Source organism: Apodemus sylvaticus, chromosome 11, assembly GCF_947179515.1.
Source record: "Apodemus sylvaticus chromosome 11, mApoSyl1.1, whole genome shotgun sequence".
NCBI lineage: Eukaryota > Metazoa > Chordata > Mammalia > Rodentia > Muridae > Apodemus > Apodemus sylvaticus.
In genome coordinates, this window is record NC_067482.1 from 22,365,799 (window position 1) to 22,372,734 (window position 6,936).

At 35.6% G+C, this 6,936-nt stretch overlaps 1 pseudogene; it reads left to right on the plus strand.

Annotated features, from left to right (window-relative positions):
• The window catches only part of LOC127696720 (UDP-glucuronosyltransferase 2B15-like), a 41,577-nt pseudogene extending 34,866 nt beyond the window's left edge, over positions 1-6,711 (plus strand).
• The last annotated feature ends 225 nt before the right edge of the window (positions 6,712-6,936 follow it).

Below are 6,936 nucleotides of genomic sequence, written 5' to 3' on the forward strand. Positions count from 1 at the left end.
CTTCATCCAAGAGATGCAGGGATGGTTCAATATACAGAAATCTAATAATATAATACACTATATAAAAAACTCAAAGTAAGAAACCACATGATCATTTCTCTAAGTGTGGAGAAAGCATTTGACAAAACCCAACACCACTTCAAGATAAAAGCTTTGGAAAGATCAGGAACTCAAGTCCATACCTAAAAATATTAAAAGCAATATACAGCAATCCAGTAGTGAATATCAAACTAAATGGAGAGAAACTTGAAGCAATCCCATTAAAATCAGGGACTAGAAAAGGCTACCCACTCTCTCCCTACCTATTCAGTTCAGTACTCAGAATCCTAGCCAGAGCAATTTGACAACAAAAGGGGCCAAAGGGATTCAAATTGGAAGGGAAGAAGTCAAAATATCACTATTTGCAGATGATATGATAGTATACGTATGTGACCCCAAAAAGTCCACCAGGGAACTCCTAACCCTGATTAAGAACTTCAGCAAAGTGGCTGGATATAAACTTAACGCAAACAAATAAGTAGCCTTCCTATAGTCAAACAAACAGGCTGAGCAAGACTGCAATGGTAATGGCACCCTTCATAATAGTCACAAATATCATGAAATGCCTTGGTGTGACATTAATCAAGCAAGTAAAAGATTGGTACAACAAGAAATTCAAGTCTCTGAAGAAAGAAATTAAAGATCTCAGAAGATGGAATGATCTCCCATGCTCATGGATGGGCAGGATTAATACAGTAAAAATGGCCAACTTGCCGAAAGCAATCTACAGATTCAATGCAATCCTCATCAAAATTCCAACTTAATTCTTCATAGAGTTAGAAAGAGGAATTAACAAATTCATTTGGAATAGCAAAAATCCCAGGACAGTGAAAACTATTCTAAACAATAAAAGAACTTCTGGGGGAATCACCATCCCTGACCTCAAACTGTATTACAGAGCAATAGTGATAAAACCTGCATGGAATTGGGACAGAGATAGGCAGGTAGATCAAAGGAACAGAATTAAAGACCCAGTAATGAACCCACATGCTTTTGGTCACTTGATATTTGACAAAAGTCCTAAATGCAGCCAGTGGAAAAAAGACAGCATTTTCAACAAATAGTGTTGGCTCAACTGGAGGTCAGCATGTAGAAGAATGAAAACATATCCATTCTTATATCCTTGTACAAAGCTCATGTCCAAGTGGATCAAGGACCTCCACATACAAGCAGATACACTGAAACTAATTGATGAGGAAGTGGGAAAGAGCCTTGATTACATGGTCACAGAACACCAATGGTTTAAGCTATGAGATCAAGAATTGACAAATGCAATCTCATAAAATTGCAAAGCTTTTGTAAGGCAAAGGATACTCTCAATAGCACAAAATGGCAACAACTTGCAAAAGATTTTTAGCAATCCTATGTCTGATAGATGGCTAATATCCAATATATACAAGGAACTTAAGAAGTTCGACTCCAGAGAACCAAATAACCATATTAAAAATGGGGTAGAGAGCTAAAGAGAATTAATGAAATCTCAGGCAAATGGATGGAATTAGAAAGTATCATCCTGAGTGAAGTAACACACTCAGAAAAGAACACACATGGCATGCACTGACTGATAAGTGGATATTAGCCCCAAAGCTCAGAATACCCAAGGTACAATTCACAGACCATATGTAGCTCAAGAAAAACAATGACCAAATTGTGGATACTTTGGTCCCTCTTAGAGATCCAGAGACAAAATGTGGAGCAGAGACTGAAGGAGAGGTCATTCAAAGACTGATCCCCCACCCCCATCCCCCAAGGAACCATTTCATATGCAGTTACCCAACCCAGACACTATTGTGGACATCAAGAAGTGCTTGCTGACAAGAGTCTGATAAAACTGTCTCCTGAGAGGATCTGCCAGAGCCTTACAAATACAGAGGTGAATGCTCACAGCCAACCATTGGACTGAACATGGGGTCCCTAATGGAGGAGTCAGAGAAAGGCCTGAAGAAGCTGAAGGGGTTTGCAGTTCCATGAAGGGAGCCCAATGGAGAGCAGAAGAATTAGTTGACTGATTGATGAAAGATGGAGCATGTTTCTTGGCTTTGGAATAATGAAAAGTAACTTTCACTTGAATACACACAGTTCATAATGGATGGAATAAAATCAGTATCGGGGAACACAAGTTATGTTTTAGAGATTGCTGTCTTTTTTATTATTTATTTATTTATTTATTTATTTATTTATTTATTTATTTATTTTGACATTAAAATTTAATTACATTTCTCCTTGCTGCCTCCCCCCCCCCCAACTTTTCTACACGTGTCTCACTTCTCTCCTTCAAGTTTATGGCCTCTTTCCACTAAATGATTTTGTAAGCATCTGTGTATATACATGTTTTATATATGTATATGTAGTATAGTCCTAATGATAGCCTGTTCAGTCCATAAAATGATACCTGTACATATGTTTTCAGGGATAACCATCCATTACAGAACAGACACTTGGTGTGCTATTCCATGCTGTGGACAACCTGTCTGCTTCCAGCTTTCTTCAATTACATGAATTCTTCATGTAATATTGAGGCTCTGTGAAATTTTCTGTATTTACTGGGCAGTAGTGAAGTCATTACTATTGGAGGACAATCTATATTCACTAATTTACAAAACCAACATCATCCATATGAACCATCTATAAGAACCAGTTTCCATCCATATGAACCATTTTCTCTTTTTATCACAGATAAGTGTAGTCTTTACTCCCCATCAAACTTCTTTTTGCAACAGAACTTGGTATCTTCAAGAAATAAGACATCCTTAATGCCATTTATATCTTTGCTCTATCTTCCTACTGATTATCCTTCCCTTCACTTCGAAGCTAAAGAACAGAACTAAGACTAATTGAGAAATTCAAAGGAAAACATGGTTGTATAGAATGTCTTTGTAATGTACACATTTTATACAAGAAAGTATGTGTGCGTGTTTGTGTGTATGGGTTTGTGTGTGTGTGTGTGTGTGTGTGTGTGTGTGTGTGTGTGTGTTTAATTTTTATAATTTTGCCAAGTGGAGTAATACTGATGTCCTCAGGAGTGGCCCATTAACAAAAAAACAATCATATCCAGGCACTGGAAACTAGTTTTTCAGTTTCATCTTCATATCATCTTGAGTTCTTTTTAATGGTATATTTTCATTTAATTTTGTTTTCAAATTTTGAATTGTGTTCATCATTTCTATCAGCTTTATGTTTTTTGAAATCTGGGGTAAAACTCAGACCTTTTTTCTCTTTTATTATCTTTAAGTTTATTGAGCTAATTATTTTGTCTCCTTTAAACTCTTTAACTTGTTTAATGAATTTTATGATTGTTATTTTAAATTCTGTATGCTATGTTTCATCTACATGATTCCCATTGGAGACCACATCTATAGAAGTATAGGAATATTCCTTTGGCCTTTTATAGTGTTTACATTTAGAACACAAGAAATTCTTTAGTTAGTCTGTGTTTACTGTGCCTACAGAGATTAGAATAGGACACTCTATGTATACAGTTTGAGTTGGGCATAAAAGCTAGATATTGTTTAGGTGTATAATGGACACAGAAGTTGGAGATATTGCATAAGACTGATTCTCTTATTGAACCCTAAAGCTTAGGAGTAAACTATTGGTTGAGGAGGGTTAATGGAGGGGAAAATCAAGCAGATTAACTTAGCTATATTCTGATAGAGGATATATAGACCCAGACTGTGATGAGAGGTTGTGTGTAGATTTATACATTGAGTTTGATGATGTGGGTTCTGGGTAGAGTATGGAGATTGAGGGCATAGCAACCAGGGCTATCTAAGAAAAGGCCAGAATACTGGATGTGGGCTTTTGTATACTATATTCTTTAATGTAGGTTTCATAAGTAGTTGTCCTATGGTACTGGTATTTCCAATATCCTGGAGTTTTTAATGGAACTTCAACTTCAACTTAATAGCTTCATGTAATAGCTATAGGATGTAAAGCTAGCATTTCATAGACTCTCCTAAATCCTCATCAAAAAGTGGAGAAATTCAAGGTTAGGTTGGTGATCAAATTCATTATCCCATGGTTCAGGGCAGTCAGGAATCCATCTGCATAGTAATTAACGGCATTGTTTTCACTTTTGATTTTTGACTATACTGAGAAAATCATCATCTTTCTTTTACTAATTTATGATAGGATCACGCAGTTTATATTCTTGCAAGGAATTAGTCATATCTTCTTCATGATTATTTTTTAAAGATTTATTTATTTAGATGAGTACAGTGTAACTGTCTCCAGACATACCATAAGAGGGTATCAGATCCCATTACAGATGGTTGTTAGCTGCCATGTGGTTGCTGGGAATTGAACTCAGGACCACTGGAAGAGCAATCAATGCTCTTACCCACTGATCCATCTCTCCAGCTCCCCTTCTTCATGATTATTAACCTTCTCTTTGTTAGGTATTTTGAGAACCGTCTAAAGAAATGACCTGACCGTGTGATCCTAATGAAAGAGGATCCTTTCCCTCTTTTTTATATGCCTTTTACATATTCATTCAGATTCTGCCCTGTACTTCTTCACCTAAAGTGTCACTTTCTACAAACTAGGGATTATAGATTACAAGCAATTTGAAATCAATCGAGCATTTGTTACTTTGATATGTATACTCCTGATTTCTTCAATGAAATAATGCACAAGCTAACCATAAGGCAAAGCCTTTCCTGTTTTCTGTCCCATTATTCTCATTCACTCATTTCTGTAAGGGTCCTCAACCTCCTATCACAAAGGCAACTTTAAGTCCCACTTCAGTACTACTTGTCACAGGTCCAGAGACAGTGACACCTGGTAGAATGGAGTTGATAAATGAAGCAGACTAAAATCTCATAAAATGGCCAACGTTATTCAGACAATTGAATAATGCATACTCTGAGGGTTCACCAATGTCATAAGAGTAAAGATCAGATGATTTAAAGCTGTATACAATCACAATGACAGAACATGTTTTCCATATAGGGACATGAAGGACAGTTTAAACACTATCTGAATGACAGTAGGAAGCAGTATGTAATACTATATAGACTCAGTCCTATCTGCAACACCTGGAAGTTGGCAAATACATGAACCAAGGACAATCTTGTGTTTTGAATAAACTGAGGTCAAAAGACTTAGTCTGTTTTCAGAAATCTATTGACATGTCTCCTTCCAAGACAGTATTCCAACACTATACTATGCACCATTACTCCTGGGGTGGGCTAGATGATTCCATATTCCTATTGACAAAAACAACAACATTGTTTTTAAGAACCCCATTAATAGAGGATTATGAATAAAGACCATTTGCCATAAGAAAATAATAAAAAAATGCAATTCATTAAAAATAACACAGAACAAGTGAGTACAATAAACTCGAAAAAGTTTAAAAATATAATGACATTAAAGCTGGAATACTAGAATTATCAAAATAACTCATGTAAAATATAAATTATAAATAATGTGGCTCTCTTCTCTGTAGCTGAACTGCGTTACCAAAGCAATGAATTAAATACTTTCATGTATTATTAACCATTTTGTTTGTCTAAATATCTCTGCTTGGAAAGTGATGATTATGTTCAACCTGTTTAAATGTAAAAATAAACAAAGAAACTGTTGGCACACTCTTGCTCATTCTTTTAAGAATTCCTATTACTCACCTCTTTTGAACTGATCATCTATCCTCTGAGAGGTATTTAACTAAGTTTTCCCTTTAAAAACCTACATTTTTAATTATTTCTCTTTTGGACCAACCCTCCCTCCAAACACTCACATATCCATGGCCTTGTTCTCTTTCAAACTCATGGCATCACTTACCATTAATTGTTTTTAGACAGGCAGTCAGACAGACAGACAGACACATACACACAAACATTATATATATATATATATACCTAAATATAACCTGCTCAGTCTCTATAATGTCAAGTTTGTGTTCATCAACACAGATTTTTCTAACATTTAACAGGTTCTTTGGAGATTTAGTGGAAAAAAAAACCAGCCACCTTAAGACCCAATACCAGAGTATACAAATGGCTTCCCCAAAATGATCTTCTTGGTAAGATTCTACAAAACAAATGCTTAATCATGACTGACTCTCCCTGATTCTTATACCTATCCTTTTTTATTTCAAAATCATCCATATTACACTTAGTGAATTGATTACTTAAGAAAACAAGTTCTGAAATGCACTTCAGGTTTTTAAAGACTCATTTTGTTTATCTTCTCTACTATGAGCTTTCTGTGTTCCACTGGAAGTCTATATCTCATAGTTCAAGTCTCAAGTAACATGCAAACTTGCAAAAATGGTTCTTTGTAAATTTAGATTCTTCTTGCTCTGAGACAAAAAAGGCATCTCAGTGAGGTTATGAGTGTAACAATCTTCATAAAGAAAAGTTCCTTTCAGTTCCTCATAGTATACATGCCCCTTTTCGTTTCTAAGACAGCTTATTAATGTTAACCTGAATTCATCTTATTCTAGGTCACCCAAAAACCAAAGCCTTTGTAACTAATGGTAGAGCCAACGGACTCTATGAGGCAACCCATCATGGAATCCCTAAGATTGGTATTCCTTTGTTTGAAGAACAACATGATAACTTTGCACACATGGTGGCTAAAGGAGCATCTATTACATTGAATTTCAGAATGATGTCAAGGTCAGATTTGCTCAATGCACTGAAGGAAGTAATAGACAATCCTTTGTAAATATAAACTTTGAAAGTGTGATTTATTTATTTATTTATTTAAAGGTATGAAATTCCCACTCAAAGGCTAGGGGTAGGGCACAACTTCCAACCAATTTTGCTTAAGAATATCAATGCAAACATACTCAGTAAAATTCTAGCAAGTTGAACCAAAGAATGTAACAAAGCCATTATTCACCATAATCAAGTAGGCTTCATCCCAGGGATGCAAGGTTGGTTCAATATA